Below are 23,854 nucleotides of genomic sequence, written 5' to 3' on the forward strand. Positions count from 1 at the left end.
GGGTTTTTTTTAAAATTAAGTTCTGGATGGAGACAGCTTGTGACATAGGTGACTGAAGGAAGTACTTTAAGACTGAAAATTTATCGAATTTTCATTGTTGTCTTTTTATTTGTATGTGACGACCGACAGTAGCTTTCGAACAGATTGTCCAATTTTGATGAAACTTACTTTAAAACATTTTCCCCTGTTTCGTCATACGCCTGTTCTTTTGGATTGCCTTACAACAAGCGCAATTACATTGAGCCCAAGCATTCATTCCTATATTGAATGTATTCGTGATGTTACAACTATAATTAATATTACCGTTTTCTCACAATTATTATTACTCCTATTATTTCGACTATTAAAATCTTTTGCTGTCATTGTTTCGTCTGACGTTTAATACGTTTCAGTAGTATACGTTACTTTTTTCTTTATTTTTCTGGGCTTCTGCTGTGATGTAGGGTATGTGAAGTAAGTACATAATCCAAAAGATTATTGACATATTTGGGAATAGGTTAAAGTTATACAAACCTAATTAAATATTAATTACTATTAAAGAGGACGAATACTGCTACGGAAACAGAAAACTAAATTTCAATAGATTACTAAATATTTCTTCCCATCAAATACTTGCTAAACGTGAGTGAAAAACAAGCTAGGTCCACTCTTCCACTAGTGTTCGCATTTTCCTTTTTGTCACCATCCTGTTACATTTTTTTCCTTTGCTGCTAATTGGAAATGCCTAAGATCACGTCCTACAGTAATACTCAATGATTAGAGATCGGGGAATTTGACCGACCTTCTGTCATTAGCGCAGCTTTCTACGGTCGAAATTTTCTATTTTTCCGCCATCTGGAAATGCCTGTAAACACGTGTAGCAATTACCTAACTCACGCTGAAAAACATGCAGAAGGACCCCCCTTTTTGCTGTTTCCGAACACTCCCACTAGCACCCGCTGGAGCCCAAGCTCCATGGAACAATTAGCCTGTAAATTGTAGCTGACTAAGGTCAGTAACTGTGCAAAGAATTACTTGATTTGGTTCACCGTTTACCATATTACCGCGATTATACTTCGTTACTTTCTTCATGCCTCTATTTTCTTTTCGGTACGATCATGAGACAAAATGGTGTATCTGACAACTTGTGCGACCTAGTTTTATTGTTTGTGGCCCTAACTAACTGTGCATACAAAAACGCATCGATTCATCTGGTGCCCTTCGCATGACACAGACACACATAAATACACGACGCGACCCGTTACATTAGTCCGTCCCTTCTTATAAGGTGTGCCAGAAAGAACAAGAAATGAGTCAGGGTGGACAGATCGACGACTATAAGGTTAGAATCTGAACGATTCGATTATTTGGAAATCACTTCCTCTCCTATGAGGTGACATTAATGAATTCTAAACTTTTCAAATAATACTGAAAATGCCGCAGTGGTTTGCTTGAGTCCATGGTGTGGAATATCGAACGTATTTATTTTCGTGTTAAGTAAGTGAATATTTGACCTAACAGTGAGTTTCGTGTATAAATACGCGGGATTTTTTAAAAGTAATTTATAAGCGAGACATCAATAATGCAAATGTCGTCTTCTGGATATTGCCAGCATTCTATTGTTGTTCAGAATAGGCAAAATATGGTCGAATTTTCGTATATTGTAATAGAAGCGGATCAAGAATTTTGTACCTTTAGAATCAAAATAGCATTACTTTTTGTAAAAAGTGGGCCATATACCACATCACAATAATCAAACAAAGATAGAGTTAGTGTTTGTGTCAGGAGTAGCTTGGTATCTTTGGAGAGACAGTCTCGTATTTTTTACAAATTTCATTGTATTCCCAGAGCTTTTCAACAGTGGGTAGAGGCGTCATTATTCATAGCAAGTTTATCATCAATTTGTACTCCAAGGCTTTTTACACAAGATGAATAATTCATGTTCCAATCCATTATTTGTAATTTAAATTTCTCAGCTACAATTTTATTCAGCTGATTAGCGGAACCTAGAACAGTACAAGTACACTTAAGGGATTAATAACAAGGACGTTGTCAATACACCAGTTACTGATAGCACTAAGATCTTGATTGAAGAGTCAAACCTGTTGTAAATCCTGATACAAGGCTTTTTATAAACAACTGAGTATAGTTCGCCTAACAGTACACTTTTGAATGCTGTACAACAGATACCAGATCTGTAGCATATAAAGTAAACAAAAAATGGCCGTAAAATTGAGCCTTGTGGAACACCGGTATGAGGAAAAGCAGCTACAGAAATTTTGTAATGAGAGGAACAACGTACAGCAGGTTGCTGTTTTCTCTTATATAGATAGGATTAAAACAATTTTATGGCATGTACTGAAAAGATATAGTATTTCATTTTTGCTAAGAGAACATCGTGCTGAACTAAGTCAAATGCTTTTGAGAGGTCTAATAAAAGTAATATTACCACACATTTGTCATTTAGTGCAGGAAGCACATCTCCTTTAATTCCTTACAAAGCTTTAGAAGTGCTGTGAAAATAACGATACCCAGATTGTTTGGACGGAAGTATGTCAGAGCTATCAATATATGAAATTATTTACTGAAGCACTAACTTTTCAATTACCTTTGAAAAAGCTGGCAGTAAAATTACTGGCCTAAGGACACTAATTGATTTAATACAAGGCTTTTCTGGTAATAGCAGAACTTTAGCTATTTTCCAGACATTAGACAATTTACCATTCGATAAGGGCAGTTCACAATATTAGTTAAGGGAAATGTGGTAAGATGTAAAGCTATTTTAAGCATATGTGGGGTTTTTTCATCAAAACCTGTGCCATTGGATTTAATGTTAGCAATTGCTCTTTTAACTTCATGTCCATGAACAGGTCTTAACACGAAAGGAGTTCCACGGTGTGTTTCAGTGAACTGTACCGATTTATTTGTTTATCAAATGTGTCGTCACTTGTTACTGAGATTTCGGAAACCTTAGCAAAATGACGGTTCATGACATCAAGACAATTTAGTTTCTCATGGGGGTTCAACGTTGAACTTTTTCCACCTATTTCCAAATTGTGGAACGTCCGCCAAGTGTCTTTATTGTTTTTAGCGTTATTTATACAAAAGGAAAAATACGCAATTATTTCTTGTCGAATAATTGCCGTAATAAAATTACAAAGCTCTTTGTACTTATCCCAGTGTTGCTGCAACTTAGTGCGTTTGAACTTACGGAGCGCACGATCGCGCATTTTAATTAGCAGCTTCGTATTACTAGACACATAAGGTAATTTGTTATTTGAAACTTTAACTGTTTTCATCGGCGCGTGCTGATCGAATAGATGTTTTGAAGAATTCTGAAAAAAAATTAGCATCCATAGAATCCTGAAATTCAATTTGTTTCCAGTTCAAGATTTCGGCATTTTGTAGAAATGCGTCGCGCTTAAATGTATTAAAGTTGAGATAAAGAATAATATCAAAAGTCTTTCTTGGTGGGGGTTTTAATGTTCAGAATAGCATATCTCACTGAATGATCGGATGCCAAAATGGGTGTACAAACGCCACTTGATGCTATCACAACAATTTTATCGGTAATAATGAGACCGAGTAATGATTCAGTGAACTCTGTTATACTGGTTAGTTCTTTAATGAGTTGGACAAGACCAATTATATCCAGGATACGATCCAAATATTTTGTTTCTACTTTGTCAGGAAAAAGCTGATCACAATTAAGGTCACCTAGTATATAAGGACAATCAACTAGCTCATAGACGTGTGTAATCAGATTCTCACGAACAGACAATTTGGTGTAGGGGGTAGTTCCTGGTCTACAGGGTTGATATGTTTAAAACATATTTTAAACGAAAGCAGTTGTTTTATTGTTGGTTTTAAACGTTTTAAACAAATTGTTTTAAACGTGTTTCTTCTTTCGATGGTGGTTGGACATGTTTAAAACAACTAAAATATCAGACCGAAGGAGCTAATTAAATTTTCTAACAAAAAACCCATTCTCCGCAGAATTTGTGCATGAAGTAAATTAAGAGCAGTTAAATTCTTATTATAACAGCAATTACTGAACGAAATTCTGTACACGAATGTGCGTATAACTAAACCAACAGAAATCCAAGTGAAGTATTTGAACATTTCTTAATTCCCAAGAACAATTGAGGTTAAAGAGACTATACACTATTCTAAGATCCAAATTCACAAATTCAAAACTTGAGTATTTTTTGGTCGCTATCATTTCCATAATAATGAACAGTTCTCGCATCTTAAGATAGAAGATATACTCTGACAAATACAATACAACTTATAGAAAAGAACAGTGACTAGCCCACAATGAGCAAATGACATTTTTTAACTAAACAGTTTTCAAGATAATCTCTATCTGCAACAAGGATAGCTAACAATGATTAGTCTCTACGACGTAACAACACAACCTTTAGACGCCCTCCAGGGATTTTAACAAACTGGTAGACTCTCACGTTCAGGGTTTTGGTGACCATCCTAATTATCACAGAGTCATGATTTATACACAGTTGGAAAGCTTGTAGGCGACAGATTCCAACGAAGTAACGACACAAAGACCATTAAAAAATATGAAAATATTGACTTTGCAAGGCCCTGGCAACTCTTGCAGTCACCGCAAAATGCTGTGACAAAATGCTGCTAAAAATGTGCATAATGTGTGCATTTGCGCTGAGAAAATAATGCTAATGTGTAGGCCATATACTTGTGATAATAATATAAAAAATGGTAGCCACTGCTGCCATTGCGTAACGAATTCGTTTTATGTAGGAAGTATTTAAAAAATGAGCAGAAAAACATTCATTGAATTAGACATTCTCTCCCCTCCCGCACGACAGTACCACGTCCATATGCAAATCATTTTTGCTGCACACATCATGTATACGAACAAAAATTATGCTTCTAGACGACTTCAGTAAAATATATCTTGCCTTATATGGAACCGTTCTGAAACCAAATATAAATTAGCCAGATTTGACCCCCTCTTCCTCTATAAACAGAAGTACATATACAGGTTTCTATCATGTAGGGGACTACTTCGATGTTTCACATAATAATTTTTGTGGATGTACCACAAAGGGGGAGGAATGGCCTCCAAAATCTCATGAAAAATTTAAAAAATGAACTTCATCCTCCCTCTCTCGGCCGTACATAAATACCCACTACATACAAAAAATGTAGAGATGTGCACGAGCGATTTCGTGCGAGTTTTCATTGAAAGTCGACTCGACTCGAAATCGACATTATTGAGCTCGACTCGGGTTTCGCATCGAGCAAAATGCTGTGTGTATTTTCAAGTACTTTTTTCAACTATCCTAGGTAAACAATATAATTATTATCAATGATACTTAATATTACTACAACTTATTATTATTATTATTATTATTATTATTATTATTATTATTATTATAACAACACCAGCGTTATAAACATGAACGATAGGTTTGTATCTGAATACTAAAGCTAGTTGACAGCTGACTTCGGAAAAGGTGAAGTCAAGGAGGGAAGGACATCGTTCACGAGGTTATGAGTTTCAGTTCCGGAAGAGCAAGTATCCAGGCTCGAACCAAGAATCATTAAAAGTTAGACTGCGTCGGCCAAACATGTTCAAACGTACTCGGCTTGGATTCTCAATGGCTCTAGCGACTTGGCTCACAGCTCATTCTCTATCAAACCGAGCCAACAGCTCACCCAACCCAGCCGGCTCGAGCCCATGGTTCACCTCTGCCAATTCGGTGCCTCATCTCAACCGAGACGGATCGATCTGCTTCTCAGTTGAACCGAACGGAGCCAGTTAACATCACTACCTGGGTTGGGCTTCTGGTTCGCCTCAAAAGTTAGATCGTGCAGGTCTCAGACTTGGTGGTAAGGACTACAGTATATACCGGTGTTTACATTGGTGCTCACATTTGAGGCTGCCTCGTTATAAAAATCCATAGTCGTCCTGGTAATCGAGACGAGACGAGATGCAAACAATATCCCATCTTCTGAGCAACACTAAAAATGTTCCGTATTACTGCTTACATTTCTTATGACTTTCGCTTTCCAGTCTAATAAGGCCATTATCTCAAAACGAGTTAAAACGAGCTAAACAAGCGAGCAGTTTATCAAACTTAATCTCAAAAGTGACTTGGCTCGAAACTCGACTCGAGAAAATTACCTTTGACTCGACTTGAATATGCTTCGAGTTTCGAGTCGAGTCGAGCTTTTGCCCATCCCTAATAAAATGCATACTAGCGGAAGGCTTCATTCCTCAGGAATTCTTTGGTACCAAATCATCTTTCTAGCTTAGTTAGGACTTGAGCTATTGATGTTTGTTGAAAAAATAAACGTAATTTACGTCAAAAAGCTGAAACTCCAAAAATTGTCTAACTTTGCCCCCTCCCTGCTCCCCCATATAAGCAAGAAGTACAAATACAAGAAATTACCATGTAGTGGTCTACTTCATTGTTTCATGTACCAATTTTTATGAATATATCCCCCAAGAGTGGGAATGGCTTTTAAAAAGAAACAAAAGAACACGATATTTACCCTCCTCCCACCGCCACACGGAACACCCACATAGATAAGATGCACACCAGCGGAAAGCTGCATCCTTCAGGAATAAATTGGTTCCAAAACCATCTTCCAGCCTTAATTAGGGACTGAGCCATTGAGGTTTAAAGCCCTGATGCAGTAGTTGCGTCAATGGACGTTTAAAGATGAAGAATGCAGACGACCAGTAGAATGTAACACAAAGAAACTACATATTTAGTGAATAATAAATTGGGTACAACCCGATTTCTTTCTCCGAAATTGAACATTTGCACGGAACGAAATTACGGAAGTTCCAGAAATTTGATCTAGCGGTTGAATATAGATGGCAAGCAATACCTGTGAGCTTATAAAAATGGAATATATGTCTATTTAGATTATTGTTTTAAACAAAATAAACATTTTAAACGTGTAAGTACTTTGTTTTAAACGTTAAAAAGGTTTTAAACAAAAAAAGCATGTTTTAAACATAAAAAAGTTCTTTTTAATTTTCTTTAAAAAACGTGTTCTTACCCTGGTGGTCTATACATTGATAAGATACCTATGCGTAGCGAATTTATTTTGACAATTACCCTGATTCTTCTTGATCTGAGTTAGGTACTTCAATAGTTTCACATCTTAATTTTCATGATAATACATTAAAATTCCTCCAGCATTATGTTCTCTATCTTACCGGAGAATAGAGTGACCAGATATATTAATGAAATTGTATCTGTTGAATTGTCAAGCCACGTTTCATTAACTATAGAAACAGCACACAGCCACTCTAACACTAGTATGCGTATTTTGTCTATTTTAGGTAAAATGGAACGAATATCAGGATGCATAATCAAAAACTGAGACTCTTGTCCTACTATAAACTCAAACCTTTCCTGAAAGATTTTGTTGATACCGGTATTTAAATGCTCATTTGTACTGTGCCCATGGTCATGAATGCTCCATTGGTATTATGTGAAGCAACATGTATGTAGCGAACGCAATAACGACACTAATAATCTTATAAAGAAAATCACAATGTTATTCATTCTGTTACAAAACAGGTCCTTACCCGTGTGTGAAAAGAACTTAAATATCGCTTAGATGTATGTAGGGAAACAAATGGAAGCGACATGGAACTGCACGGACTAGCTATGAAACCTGGGATTTTTTTTCTCTATTTGCTGAAAATTTTATATTTCTACCTTGTTTTCCTGAATTTCTGTGACCGGTTAAATGTGCACCATGACTTTACGGAAAACTGTATAATACTTGCAAGACAATTTCCTTCTAACCCGTCAAAGGAGTTTTTTCTTCTACGACAGTCAATACCAGTTCCGGGAGGTTCGATACCCTTCCAGTTGATTTTTCCGAAAGGACTCAGTTAGATAGGACTCAGTTGTTTCTTTCAATCTCACACTCAATTTAACACTGCTACAGCTAATTATTCGAATGAAATATTAGCACTGAAGAGCTAATCACCTATATATAGGGAGTGGCTAAACATAAGGTGACTGCGATCACGAAAACCATGTCCCTCATGTCAAAATTCTTTTGGTTTTCTTTTAAACTTTTAAGGAGTTATGATCTTGGATTATCCCTAGATTTCATAGACTGTTATTTACTTACTGGATGAAGTGCCAATTTTCTTGCTGTTTCGTTAGTGTTCTCCGATAGTGATGTGAATGTTGCATGGCAAAAATGGTGATATCTATGAGGCCATACTCGTAAGAAATTAGCGAAAATTACGGAGGTCTTTTAAAGGCAGAAGTATTTCACGTATTTCGATTGTTTTGATCAATCTTTGCATATTGTACAACAAAAGTACCATCAACATGCTATTGATTTTGAATTCTTGAAACTTATTTTCAAGCTATTGATTGTACAATCGAGAAGATCCATGCAGGAAATTTTTCAAGATATGCAGTTACTAGGCTGATCTCCAGAAAGCAAATATTACACGACACTCTATCACAAAATTAGCACTTTCTAAAAAAAAAAAAAAATGACATTAGAGTGCCCTTTGTGCAGAACATTCATAAACCATACCTCAACGAGCCCTGCGGGGCTACTCACCCCTTTCCCTCAGTACGCTATGGTTTATGAAGTAACAGTGCAGAATTGGAGATATAATTACAAGATTGGGAAAGTTACTAAAAGATACAAAAATAACTTAGTCTGCAAAGAGTGAACTGTATCTGAAACATGCTTCGATATTTTTATTTATGAAAAGAAAAAAATGAAAACTTTCAGTTTTACGTCCCACCATTATGTCGGTGATGATGAGAAATGAAATGGTGGAATGAAGAAAGAAAGGAAACCGGACAATCCCCTAGAAAACCCACGAGCACGATGTTTGTTCACCACAAATTCCACACGGCGCGAGCTGGGATTGAACCAGGGACCCCAGGCACCGGACGTGAAATCTCTAACACTGAGCCAGTGCGCCTCTCTCATTTATGAAAAGAATTTACATTATGAGTTGATATAATGAAGTGGAGTGAAAATATGTTTGATTTAATTTAAAAAAAAAAAAATACTATAAATAAAACAGTAAATAAAATATAGTGCACCTGCTTCTGTGTATGTTTCGTTAACATTTTTATTTGTACATTTTACGTAATATGAAATGCACTTTTTATTATTGCCATATTCTTCCAAAGTGAAATATGATAACACCACAATAAAGAAGAAGGGGACTAATTTTTAGAATGTAACCCAACCTAATATTAATCGAAAATAGCGAACTTGCATATTTATTTATTTCCAATTTTAGGAAATGCCTGACCACTATTTAAAATTCGTGCTTTTTGGCCACTTAGCAGAAGTTCGTTTGTATGATTTGTATTGTAACTTTGGCCTATGTTTAGCTATAGGGGTCCAGCTTTAATTCAGGAAAGGAAGAGGAAATTTCGCTTTTTAATGTTAGTATAGCTTAGGTTCGATTATGGTACCCTAACTTAGGTTGCCTTAGGTTAGGGCTGTTTAGTTGCATATTTCTATTCTCTTATGTGTGCCTGTAGTAGGGATCCAGAGATTTATAAAAAGAAATAGAATAGGAGACGAACTTCCCGTTTTTGAGAATTAACTATCTAGGATGTTAAAAAGTAGGTAACAAAGTGACTTTGAGATAGTTAATGAGTCATTCAAGAAGTAAACAAAGCGTACCTGTATTCCTCTCTCCTGCTGTTTGTTTTGATGAGTTGCGCGTTTCAAATGTTTGATGCGACCTCAGTAAATGCAACTGCCTCTACGCACATTGATGTAGGTGGCGACAGCAGTACTGGGGAAGAAGGCAAGAACAGAAGAAGTGAACAAGACAAGATGGCGAGAAGTGATCCACATGTATCTCAAGTTGTAAGAAGTCCAATGTTTATCTGTCTCTTCTATGATAGTTAATCAGTGATAATTTTGTGTACATACAGTGTTCAATATTATATTAGAAATCATCACTTGCTTTATGTGCCGACGGCCGTCACTGCAGAGAGTTTTAACGTGGGATTCTCAAATTGTTTTTTAGTAACATTTTTTATGAAGAAAAAAGTACATTATTCTTCACATGTTACGAATTATTATTTCAGGTCAATAAAATGCAAACAGCATACCACGTTTTGAATTTTGCAACTTCGTAACGCTAAGCATTTCTATGCTCGTAACTAGGTCATTCTAGGCATCAATATTTAGAGTGGTTTATATTTCTTGGTCAAAATTACCGACCGATACTTCCCGTATGGGGAAAAATTACCGGAAACAAAACACACCATTTCATTGGACATCTGGCCTCCATTCTTTGAAAAAAGAAAAAAAAAAGTATTCCCTCGCAACGTGGTTTCGCAACTTTCTGTCGGAAGGTGCTCACATATACCCACCAACGATTTGAGGTATGTGAATATGAATGCTTCCTGGTCCTTATTCTTTTTCGTTGCATTCCTGAAATTTGTCCTTGTACTTAAGGTGTTTTCCTACGAATATCTGCTTTTATATCGTATGGGAAGAATAGTGTGCCCTTGTACTTAATTATGACTGTGTGGGGGGACTTGAAAACATATCGTATGTCCCGTGCACGTGGATACCTCTTACTGTTGCACTACCTACCAAAATTATTCTATTTTATGTGCAAGTGGTAATACAACACATAAGAAACGCAGATCAGGCTGTATCCATGTTTGAGTGTGAACACAACATGAACTGAGTTTGTTCTGTGTTCTATTACCACTTGCACATGATATAGAATGATTTCTGTAGGTAGTACAACAGTAAGACGTAACCACATGCACGGGAGATGAAAAGTAGTTGTTGTATACAATTACTTTATAAAATTTAGAAGAGAAATTTTTAATAATATTTCAATAGAGTCAAGATGGAAATAACATGCGCATCTACTGAACCTCCAGTCTTTGTTATCTTTAGGATAAAAAACTAGTTATTTGATAAAATTCCTACAAGTGTGTTCTTACAAATGGAGAAAAATTAGAACAGGTATATAGGGTAAATGGGTAGTTAAAATCGAACGTATGGAGTGTGAGTCTAAACTGGTTCAGGAAAAACCTGGAAATAAAATCGGGAAAGATTGCAATATTTTAACAGTGGCAGACAGCCACGGTGGAGGTATTGCAGAAAGAATCAAGGAAAGAAATAAAAACAAAAATGTATTTGGTTTTGTGAAACCAGGTGCCAGTGCCAGTAAACTAATAAAACCAGCTCTCATAACTGGGGAATCCATGCTTGATAAGGATGCTATTGTCATAATTGTGGAGTCAAATGATGTTGCAACAAACGAGGAGAGGAACTTAATGAGCACCCTTCGAACAACTTTACCAACTCTCACACATGCAAATGTAATAGTCACTACGTTACCGCATCGCCACGATCTCATAGACTCTTTCATATTGAACAAAGAAGTACATGAAGCAGACACTAAAATTAGAATATTTGCAATCGATTTAGAAATGTGAAGATTCTTAATATTAGGAAATATCAAAGACACTATCACACGAGACACGGTCAGCGTCTTAATTGTACCGGTAAAAACTCCCTCGCCGACGACTTAACCGATCTACCATCAACAATAGAGCCCACGAAGGCTCCTATAACATTACCGTTTCGTGTAAATTCCTCTGAAGCGGATCAAGTAAAGGAATTGACTCCTCGGAACAACAACAGCAATATGCAAGTGGTTAGTAACAATAACAGTAATAACCGAAACATACGTCGAAGTGACCATAGTGAGATACCGGCTAAAAAGACAGTTCACAAAGAAAACGAGGATGAAACAACAAGTGACAATAGTGAAATAACTCCCACAGGTGTCATTGTGTCAGACAAGATCGCGAGTGTTGTCAAAAATCAACAAGCGTCAAAAGTTGAGAATGGAATTAAAAAATGTTCAAGTGGAAATGAATCGACCTTGCAAACTAGAAAATCGGCAAGGTGTAAAAAACCAAATACCTTAAAAGACGATTTTTTATGGTGATTGAAAAACCGGGTGAGTTAGTAATATACCATCAGAATGTGCAAGGGTTTACGATTGATAAAAGAAATATGTTGGAAGTGTTAAAAAGTGACACAGAGGATAATGTAAATTTAATACTTTTAACTGAGGACTGGTTGAATTCAGATGAGCTGAGTGTAACTAACCTTCACGGCTTTAATCTAATTGCTAGTTACAGTAGTTCTGTTAAGAATAGAGGGCGTCTTATATTTATGTGAAAACAGGTTTAGAAAGTAAGGTCGTAACTAAATTTAATTATCTAAATATAGAAAAGCATTTTGAATCATGTGTAGAAGAAATACCGTATATGAAATAAATTATTTTGTGTGTATATAGAACATCAGACGGCGACATTAATGTTTTCTTGAAAAAATTAGAAATTATCCCTGAATCTTATAATAAAACGGGTAAGCAAGTTGCCGTAGTAGGTGACATTAATATTGACTTTTTAGAACCAAAAATAAATGGCTAGCTTGAGATTATGTTGCAAGCATATAATTTAACCAGGTTCTCTAGAAAATAAAACAGTGTAACAGATCAAATTTTACACAATACCGATCGACTTGCCCGTAATGTTCAGGTACTAAACAGTGGGTTCTCAGACCATGAGGCGCAGATTTTCACGGTAATGTTAAAAGGTAACGAGATTACTAACCATACAGTACATAAACACGGTACTAGATTATTAACGAAAAGAAACTTTAATGACTCGAGCATACAACAACGAGCATACTGTCGTTTATTCAACGAAACTTGGGAGAAGGCATATACGGCTAATAACATGAATCAAGTGTGGGATCGCTTTCACAATATCTTTGTAAATTATTTCAACGAAGCGTGTCCAAAATATATATATATATTCTATTCCTACATCTAGACTCTATTGTAAACGCCTTCAATAATTATTACACAGGTTTATATAACCAGCACGTTTCTAATGATAAATCGCATCCAAACATTTGCAAGATAAACACAAGTATCGGTACCATGTTTTTACGCCCCACCTCAGCAAGAGAGGTACATAATATAATAATGCCATTGAACTCATTGGTCTTCTGGTCTGGATGAAATACCACTGCCATAATCAAAAAATGCAGCATTCACATCTCGGAACCATTGTCCTACGTCATCAATATGTGCTTTCAGGCATGTATCTTTCCTGAGAAATTAAAATATGCCAAAGTTAAACCGCTATATAAGAATGGGGACAATACAAAAATCGAAAATTACAGAGCAATTTCCTTGTCTTCTTTTTCAGAAATTTATAAACAAAGACTTTCTCAACCAAATTATACCATTCCTATCTAAGCATAATATAATTTCACTTCACAGATCGGGTTTCAAAACTGCAAATCAACTGAAATTGCTATCTATAATTATATCAATGAGGTCACGGATGTCCTGGACAAAGGCCAAAAAAAGGCACGTGATTGTATCTAGTTTTATGCAAAGCTTTTGATTCTGTCCCTCATAACATTCTTATCCATAAACTTAACAGTTACGGTCTAAGAGGAGTCGTTAACTCATAGATTAAATCTTATTTGCAAAATCGCACACAAGCTGTTGAAATATCTTTTACGTCACACACAGCTGAATCAGAAACTTATAAATCTCAATTTAGAAGCATCTCTACCGGCGTCCCTCAGGGTTCGATAGTAGGACCCATAATATTTTTGTTATACTTAAATGATTTGCCACATGACGTATGATTAGCAAAGACAATTTGTACACAGATGACACAAGCCTAACAATAGCAGGTACAAGCTATGATATTGTCTCCGATAAAATTTACGAGACAACTCCTAGTTTAGAAAACTGGTTTGCCCAAAACAAACTAAAATTAAACAGAGACAAATCTAAGGCTCTAAATTTCCATCACATTCGAAAAAGCAATGAGTAGAAATTGATATAATGTTAAGTAGTCATAAAATCATGTACTCAAACTCAATCTAATATTTAGGACTCTGACTAAATCACAATTTCTCCTGGGTAACTCACATATTTTCACTAACCCGAAAACTCAATAAAATGCTCTATGCATTAAAATCAATCAAAAATGTTTTACAACGAGACACGATTCGTAGTTATAATTTCGGGCTCTTTCAGTCTTTACTTACATATGGCATAATCTTCTGGGGAAATTCTCGAAAAAGTAATATGTTACTTGTAATTCAAAAAAGGCTTTCAAGAACTATAGCAGGGACCAAAATAAACTACACATGTAGGCCAATATTTAAGGAATTTAAAATCTTGCCTTTACCCTCTCTTTACATATTTCGACTGCTGCTCCTTGTCAAAAACAATATTGACATATTTAACACACCATCAATACATAAATATGATACCAGGCGTAAGGATAAAATCCCCAGCAAACAGCACTGCACTAAGTTATATTCATATTCATATTTATTTGCCTGTTCGTAGCTTACAATATGCACAGGCGTACTAAACGTGGGTGCCATGGGTGCCTTAGCACCCCCATTACGCAAACCTTTTTTATGTAGAATTATTACAAACTGAGAACAGATTACATGTCAATTATTTCCCGTCTGCACGTGTGGCGCGCGTCGCCGACGCAGCGTCGGGTGCAATGACGCTATCTTTTCTTAGGGGAAAGGGGGGTAGGACGACATTCAATATGGTGGTATTTTAGATCTGGCACTCACATTCCCAATGTCCTGCGCATGCTAGTGACAATATAAGGAAAATCCCCAATTAAGCATTACAGTTGTCAGATACGGTTTACATCCTCTATATTTTATAAGTAAGATATGTTTCCACAGGGTAATATTTTTCTTTCTAACAATAATTGCAACAGAGTATTTCTGAATATCCGTTTTTCGTTAATGTCTTTATACTTTGTTGGTAATTTGTTATATAATTTTATACAATTCATATATACAGTTTTGCTAAAATTTGCATAGTTCTGCTGGATAATATACATATTACAATTCTGCCTAGTATTGTATGAGTGAATCGTATTAGCTAATGTAAATAGATCCTTGTGTTGGATTATATACATAATTGTGCGATATATATATAAACTAGGTAATGTCAATAATTTATATTTTTTAAAAACATTTTACATGAGGATCGTTCAGGCATACTACACATTATTCTATTTTTTTTTTTTTTTTTCTTATTCGGAATGTACTAGCACTTATTCTCGAATTCCCCCAAATGTAACACCATAGTTTATTTTTGAAAAACCCTTGCTATAACATAAGGACATGATAGCTTCCTTGCACAAACTACCTTGCAACCTACGGAATGCAAAGTACAGTGAACTGAGTTTAGTATTAATGTATTCAACATGAGTATTCCATATTAAATCTTCATCAACAAATACTCCTAGAAATTTAATAGATGGTGTTTGACATAATTCTACAGTGTCTACAGTTATTGGTACAAGTTCATTTCTTTGGGCCGGGAATCGAAATTTAAAAATGTTAGCTTTTCCTAAATTCATAGTTAATTTATTTATGTTTAACCAACTAATAATTTTTGTTAGCGTCTTTGTAGTGAGTCTTTCTGCTTAATTTACTGAGTCTCCACTGACAATAACATTTATGTCATCAGCATACAATGTTGACTTCACACAGCCTAGACAGTTAACCAAATCATTAATATATACAACAAACAAAATAGGACCCTATGAGGATATGAAAGGAATTCTATGTTTATGGGTACCATATTGTACAATAAACTTCCTCAGTATATCCGAAGGACAGAACAAAAAGGAAAGTTAATGAAAACATATCTTATGCAGCACTGTCTTTATTCTGTAAATGAATTTTGTCTATTGATAGTTTTGGAAATATATATTGTTTTGTACTGCTTTTACATCGTAGATGTAGCACAGTAGTTTAATTTAATAGGTATGTATTTGTCATTACTATTAGTGCTTTAGTGGCCACCTAGCACAGGTTAGTTGGTTTTAAATGACGCTAAAATGAACCTTTACCGGAGAATGCAAGAAGAAACCGCGAAAATGATTGCTGAAAGTACAAACAGTGAAACCACAAAGAAATATTTTTTTTAAATGGATTTCTGTGTGGATCCGTATAGTAAAGCTACAGGACAATCCATTTACTTCAATTTGTTTTTCCTGTAAATCCTCTATTTTAATGTACTCCTGGACCGTTTTAGCTAAACATAGCTCTATGTTTTATTATTATTATTATTATTATTGACTCACTATTGTCTCACTAATCGTGAAAGAATTTTCTATTTAACAATTATTTCTGGTGGATCGCGTGAATTTCATGCATGCGAAATAAAAATTGTCATGTGCCCCAGTGGGAGATACTCTAGAGGACAATGAGAAGAACTGTCAGAAATAATAGATCTAAGCGTGAGACACCAACCTGATTTATAAATATATATAAATACACACTGGTACATCGTGAATTACTGAAGGGAAGTTACAAACAATGTCACTTGTCTTGTCGTAGACCATTATCAGTCAAATAGGTAGGTGCACCAGATCGCTAGTCATGTGTACTACTATTGCAAAATGGTCAAATGTCTACCTCACACGGAGGATTTATGATTCAGAAGCAAAATTGAATAAAATACAGGACACAATTGGGAATAAAGGACAAAATCAGGCAAAAGGTCAAAATCGGGAAAGAACTTTAGACAGTGAAAGAGACTGAAAGCCAAGTTGAACAGGGCAAAAAGTAGAGGAAGTTGGGAAGTAAAAAATCAAAAAGAAGAAGTATAAAAAAGAAGGAGATGTATGTATTTATAAATGTAACAGAAAGTGTAATTGTAATGTTGGTGTATGGGATGTAGGTGTAGGTAATGTAATGTAGCTGTAGGTAATGTAGGAAGTCCCACTTAACTCTCTTCCTCACAGAGAATACCACACACCAGGCACTCCCCGTAACGGACACTAACGAACTCCCAACAATATCACTGGGATCAGGGGGTGCTCTTAACCTATGTCCCGAACCTCTACTTTCACGCTCTCTTCACAGTGACGTCACCAGCGAGGAACTTAGAGCTTGTCGTCTGCTTGGCGCGCAAAGATTTGCTAGTAAGACCACAAAACAATTCTTTATTTATTTTGGGTTTTTGCTATGTTGAATTGTGTTGGTTTCTTTTCTAGTGGTGTACGTGGACGAATATTATTTAATAGAGAAAAGGTCTATATCTCGGAAGATTTCTTTACGTGGGCTTGGCTGTACAAACATGCAATATTGCAAGATAGTGTGAACTTGAGTACGTGTGTAGGCTTTACATATGTATTTTTACGTGTATTTGTCTTTTATCTCCAAGTGTTCCACATTATAGAATTAGGGGTGTACCGATATATCGGTATCGGTAATATCAACCACTTTTGAGAGTATCGGTATCGACATTGGCAAATAAACACCGATATTTACCGATACATTTTTCAAACTATTTTCAGTTTGTTTAATATTAACAGTGACACTTATATTTCATCGGTTTCTTTTAGAGTTAAAAGTTGTTCTAAATTATTATCAATTGTACAATCAATCGATTTCTTTATGCATGTATACGCCTTTGATTTGCACTACTCATGCTTAACTGATAGTTTTAGTCCCTCCATGCCAAAATAGTGAAGAAAAGACAAAGGTTCTCAGTCAGGATCATAGGCACCCGAATAAAATTTTCTAGAGGGAACCGATTTCCCGATTTCAAAGTAAAATAAAGTAAGTTTATTTTCCTTATTCATTTTCAAAAATTTCTATGTATGCATGAAGTTCATAATTTAAAATTATTTTTCGATATTTTTTTCTGCTTGTTGGTCCTCTATATGTTTATTTGAGTTAGAAATCAGAGTAAAACTCTGGGACGTCGTGTGGGTAGAACAGGTGGGTCGGTTGCCCCACGCCTTGCACCACAGAATGGAAGAGTTTGACCGTTGAGAAAAACTAGCAGGTTAACTATTTCTAATTCATTGTTGAAATTAGTGATGTCCGCGAGGCGAGACCGAGGCGAGAAATGTCTCGTTTCGTCTGCAATTCGAGACGAGAAGAATCTTTTAAATTCGTTTACATTTAAAAATATGGGAGTTCTTGTCTCGTTTTCGAGGCAAGATGAGAAACTTCATGAGTCTCATTGGCAACACGAGTTCACCCAAGTATTAAACCTTAAACACTGATTTAGTGTTGCATGGTTCATCGTTTAAAAAAAAATACTATAAATTGATAAAGTGATTGTAAGAAGACAATGAAGAGCATTCAGTTACCAACGTTTAAAGATACGCAAGTGATTACACACACAATATACTCCAATAATAAATATGGTTTAAATGTTGTTACATCTCATCCTTCGTGGATCTCTCTTGACTCGGAAGAATTCCCATAACTACTACTTGAAATTTGGAAGTCATAAAATAAATTTTGTACACAAATTTATACAAGAGGCTAGAGAAACTTCAAGGCGAGACGAAAAAAAAGCTTTCTTCGAAAATCGAGTCTACAAGACGAGAATCTCGTCTCATCTCGATTCGTAACACTAGTTAGCATACAAATATTTAGATATAAATCAAATACATTTTTCCGGACCGTATACTATTAATGTCATGAAGTGCAATCATAGCGTCAACAATGGGCACATTAAATATAATCTGTGATGGATAGTCGACATGACGTTTAACACGGATAGGTTCCGTTTTAATAATCATGAATTGGCAATTTTAAACTTTAAGCCTGAGTGCCGTATTGAACAAAATAAAATGCTAGGCATCAAAGGGCTTCCGCAACTGAATGCATCGACGATCTATTCTTCTTCTTCTTCTTCTTACTACTACTACTACTACTACTACTATTATTATTATTATTATTATTATTATTATTATTATTATTATTATTATTATTATTATTATCTATGGTTTGAAGTATTTATTGAGATATTCCTATCAGTAATCACAAAGTAATCTATTTATGCCGGGTGTGGAACTCACCTTATCATTGGTTCCCATTTACTTTAACTCCAGGCACCGGAAATTTCAGAGATTGCCCTGGTAAAACATGTTTATGTACACTTTGCTTAAATATATTCACAGTAACATTTCAGATATAAATACATTTAAAATATAATTATAATTCAACAATTATCTATCTCATCAAAAAAAAAAAATAAATAAATAAATAAATGATCATGCAACACGGGTACATCGTTAATTTTCCATAATATAAATTGCGTTAAGAAGATGTTCTATTTATTTCTGGCTTATTATTTATTTATTTATTTGTAGTTTGTGTGTAGGAGAATGTTGTGACAGCGAAAATGTTATGCATAAAGAGAGAAAAAAGACATTCTGGCTGCTTCGTACACCTCTATACCTACTTGCTGCTCCTCGCTGGTGACGTCACGCAAAACGAGGAGCGAAGCGTCTGTGCGTATAGCGCAACCTTTCCTTCTAGTAACCTTGACTGGGATAGGGTCTCCTAGACGCAGGGTGCCAGTACCATGTAACTTGTTTGGTCCCGATAGAACACTGTGCAATAATTTGCGTCAAGGCTACGCTAATCTTACGATAATCTGCCAAATAGTTATAATAACATTTACGCAGCCTAAAATAAAAACATGTTTTCATAAATACCATGCTCTATTTAAACTTCAATTTCACCGTACACATTTTTCGGTATCAATAGATGATTATCTGAAAAGAGTGGGGTTTGCGTAATTGTTTGCGTAAAGGCAACGCTAATCTTGTGATAATCTGTAATAATTACATTTATGTCGTCTAAAGTTTTTTTTTAAAAAAAACATGTTTTTATCAATATCATGCTCTATTTAAACTTCAATTTTACCGTATAAATTTTTCAATGTCAATACAAGATTCTCTCAAAAGACAGTGGGGACCTTCAGTAATTATTTGCGGAAAAACAACTATAATATTGCGATAATTTGCATAATAGTTATAACAACATTTACATTGCCCAAAATAAAAACACGTTTTCATCAATATCATGCTTTATTTAAACTTCAATTTCTCCGTATATAGTTTTTGGTGTCAGATTTTTTCTAAAGACAGCGGACACATTCAGAAACGGTTTGCGTCAACGCAAAGATAATCTTGCAATAATAGGCATTGTAGTTACAAAGGCCTTATGCAGAGTCGTTCTGAAGAATGATTGGTGCCATACTAAAGGGTTCGACTAACATATGTTTCTAGCAGTCGTCAGGCTTTTGGTATGATGCTAATCATACGTCAAAACGCTGTGCGTAAGGCGGAATTACATTTTGTTTTTGTGTGTGTTACGTTACTGCAGGGGCGGATCCAGGACGGATTTTTGGGTGGGCGGTCGATTGCAATACTGCTGCTTAGAGCTACTTCTAAGAGCTCCAAACTTAGGGATGGGTTTTATTTTTATTAAAAAAAATAAATAAGGTTCCTATTCTGGGAAGCAATCGCCTCCCTGAATCCGGCTCTGCGTTACTGTACGCAGAACATTTTGAAGATTGGTACGGAATGAACCTCAGCATGAATAAGTTACATACGATCATCTTTTTAACCTGATGAGGCCTTATGCAGAGCGGTCGTTTTGACGTATGATTTGCGTCATACTAAATTACTGACTACTCCAGGTAACATATGTTTGTCGATCGCTTTAGTATTGCACTAATGACGCGTCAGAACGACTCTGCATGAGGCCCATGGTCTTCAGTTGTCATGAATATTTCTTATTACTATCGGGAAACCCATCAACTGAGCAATAATACTAAAGTTAAAAATAACAAATTGAAAATTGTTATACATGTTCTAAATTAGTGTTAATGCATCATTCAATGCAATTTAATAATAATACTGCATTAAAAACCCGATCAAACCGTTTGATGTCACTAGCATCAAAATTCAACGTGACTCGCCGTCAAGGGCGCCGATTCTGAGGGCCCTGGGCTCTCAAATGCTCATGTGGGTCCCATGTATTTTTATGAATATGCAATATTTTACATACCTTGAATTTTATTTGTCACAGAAATTTCATGTATGCTTTCTTAAACCCTTGTCTGTAATCAAACACACATATGAATGCTCCCCTCCGCAAAGTTACAGAGAAATCGGCGCCCTTGCTCACCGTGACTTCAGTCCAATATAAATTTAAAAAAAAACACACACATATCTGATGCAAATTATTCATATAATCGTAAATGGTAGACATGAGAAGGTCACCATTTCTACACTAATATCTACTACTTTGCGATACCCAAGTGCAAGTGTAAATACTAACCGGGTATCTACATTAGGTGGTGATATAGTGATGGGCAAACCCAATCACCTCAGAGATCGCCGCTCAATAGTTCGCTCACTAAAATGAATCAGTTCATTTGAACGGCTCAGTCACTCACTTATATTTTTTTGCAAAGGGGGAGGGGGCGGGGGAACTAAAAAAAATAAAATTGTACTATCAGCCTAAATGCATTATATAAAACATTTAAAAGATGTAACTCCAATTTTAAATTGCAAGCATACTGCTATTAACAAACTTAACTTTCCAAAAATCATACAAAGTTACAATTTTAGACTAATGCAAATTATAGGGTCTAATTAACAAATGTAATATACCCAAAAATGCAATTCAGATACAAAATACACATACAAATTAGACTAAATAAAAGCACTGTTAATAAGTGTGAAAATACATCACAAATAAAAAAAAACTATATGCAAATTACAGCCTAAACGAATCAAAATACACAATACAATATATTACAACTTTAAACTCAATACCAAAAAAAAATATAATATTATTACATCGAGAGAAACTAATTTTTTTTCTAAAACTGTTGATTACCACTCCCCCTTAGAACACACATTTCAATCGAAGTAACGAGTTCCCCGTGGCTAAGCGGTTTGCATACGCGCCTTTGGTGTGGCAGATTCCCGGTGGTTCGGGTTCCACGTTAATAAGTAAGTGCACATTTCATTTAACCTTGCTGCTGAAATGAAATATTTTATTTTAACGTCCCACGCATATCCCCTGTAGGCTAAGGGGGACGATGATTAAAGCAACTGAATGACGATGGAAGAATTAGTGGAAGGAGAAAGTGGGAGGAAACGGGAGTACCCCGAGAAAACTAAAAGACACGATGTTGTCCACCACAAACTTACTTGGCCGGGAATCGAACTTGGGACGTCACGCACCAGAGGTAAGCGCTTTACTATTGAGCTACGGTGCATCTCTACTGAAAAGAATGTTAAACTCAAAATCAAATCAAATCAGGCCTGTAGCCAGCCCCAAAAATGTAGGGGGCCCGGTAGAAGTTAGGGAGAGCGATCCAACTATATTATAGTTCATCACCATATTATAGGTCATTTGCAAGCCTACTGTGAAAATTTTAGTTGGGACAGTAAAAATTTAGAGATGGCCCGGCTCCCTTGCCGCCCCTGCATCCGGGCCTGAATCAAATCAAAGTAACACAATAAAAACTGAATTCAAAGTGTGTGTTACTATATCCAAAAATACATTTTCAAAGATTCAACTGCTTTCACGTGATGTGATTACAAGATTCTTATCATTCTTGTCATAATAGATTTATTGTGTCAATAATATAATATTGCAATTTAAGAACTGTTTTAAGTACAGAAAACATTAACAGTGGCATCGGTCCCATCCATTCCAACCCTGTGTGCTTCCATATAACCCAGTTATTTTGTAGATGCAACTTACGGGAAATACGTTTTGAATTTTGTACATCACAGCCTTAGGAATTTCCATATATGTATTATACAAGTATAGTAGTAGGGGCCCGCGTATGTCCAGCCGAGTCAGCAAAAATTTTTGTGACGTCATAGGTCAAAGGTCAATGACCTTGGCCCGGGGTCAATGACCTAGAGGTACCTAGGACCACCCCCTCTAAATTTTGGCAGGGGTACCATGGCCCACCCCCTAAATTTTGGCAGGGGTACATAGGACCACCCCCCTTAAATTTTGGAAATTGTCAAATCTAAGCCTAGGACCACAGTATGTACCTCTATCAGTATTGGGGGTCTATGTCGTTCCCTTTCATGGGTAAAAAATTGCCAAAAATTCAAATTTCGGGGGTTTTTGACCTAATTTATCCCCTTTGATGAGGTATTATTACCCTATATGGTTATATGGGCGTATACAGGGGTTCATTACCTATCATAAGACATGGGTATATTAATGCACCCCTTGAAAAATTTGGGAAGGGTACCTTGGCCCACCCCTTAAATTTTGGAAATTGCCCAATTTAAACATTGGGTATTATAGTATAGAACCCTAATATGTATTAGGTTAAATTTGGGTGGTCCACCTCGTTCCCTTCTAGGGGTACACAATTGCCAAAATATAAACGTAAGCAATACGTTGTACCACGTGTTTGGTTTCGACCTAAGTTATCCCTTTGATGAGGTGTTATTACCCTATATGGTTATATGGGCGTATACAGGGGTCCATTACCTTTCATAAGACATGGGTATATTAATGCACCCCTTTAAAAATTTGGGAGGGGTACCTTGGCCCACCCCTTAAATTTTGGAAATTGCCCAATTTAAACATTCGGTATAATAGTATAGAACCCTATTATGTATCACTATAAATTTGGGTGGTCCACCTCGTTCCCTTTCATGGGTACACAATTGCCAAATTTTTAGTACAACCACGTGTTTGGTCTTTTGACCTAATTTATCACCTTTGATGAGGTGTTATTATTTTATATCGTTATATGGGCGTATACAGGGGTTCATTACCTTTCATAAGACATGGATATATTAATGCACCCCTAGAAAAATTTGGGATGGGTACCTTGGACCACCCTTTAATTTTGGAAATTGCCCAATTTAAACATTTGGTATAATAGTATAGGACCCTAATATATATTACTATAACCTCGTTCCCTTTTAGGGGTACAAAATTGCCAAAA

The 23,854-nt window shown here is 35.8% G+C and overlaps 1 protein-coding gene across 2 annotated transcripts in view; it reads right to left on the bottom strand.

Moving 5' to 3' along the window:
• The window catches only part of LOC145675784 (uncharacterized), a 35,236-nt gene extending 18,744 nt beyond the window's left edge, over nucleotides 1-16,492 (bottom strand). The window contains exon 1 of one of the 2 annotated variants that reach the window (XM_081746482.1): nucleotides 16,354-16,492. The gene's annotated coding sequence lies outside the window, so the exon portion shown is untranslated. Of the gene's footprint in view, nucleotides 1-9,663; nucleotides 9,684-16,353 lie in introns of those variants that run through there. The other variant, XM_081746483.1, reaches the window with a different exon arrangement.
• Between the last annotated feature and the right edge of the window lie 7,362 nt (nucleotides 16,493-23,854).

Source organism: Thermobia domestica, chromosome 18 (assembly GCF_964235325.1).
Source record: "Thermobia domestica chromosome 18, izTheDome1.hap1.1, whole genome shotgun sequence".
NCBI lineage: Eukaryota > Metazoa > Arthropoda > Insecta > Zygentoma > Lepismatidae > Thermobia > Thermobia domestica.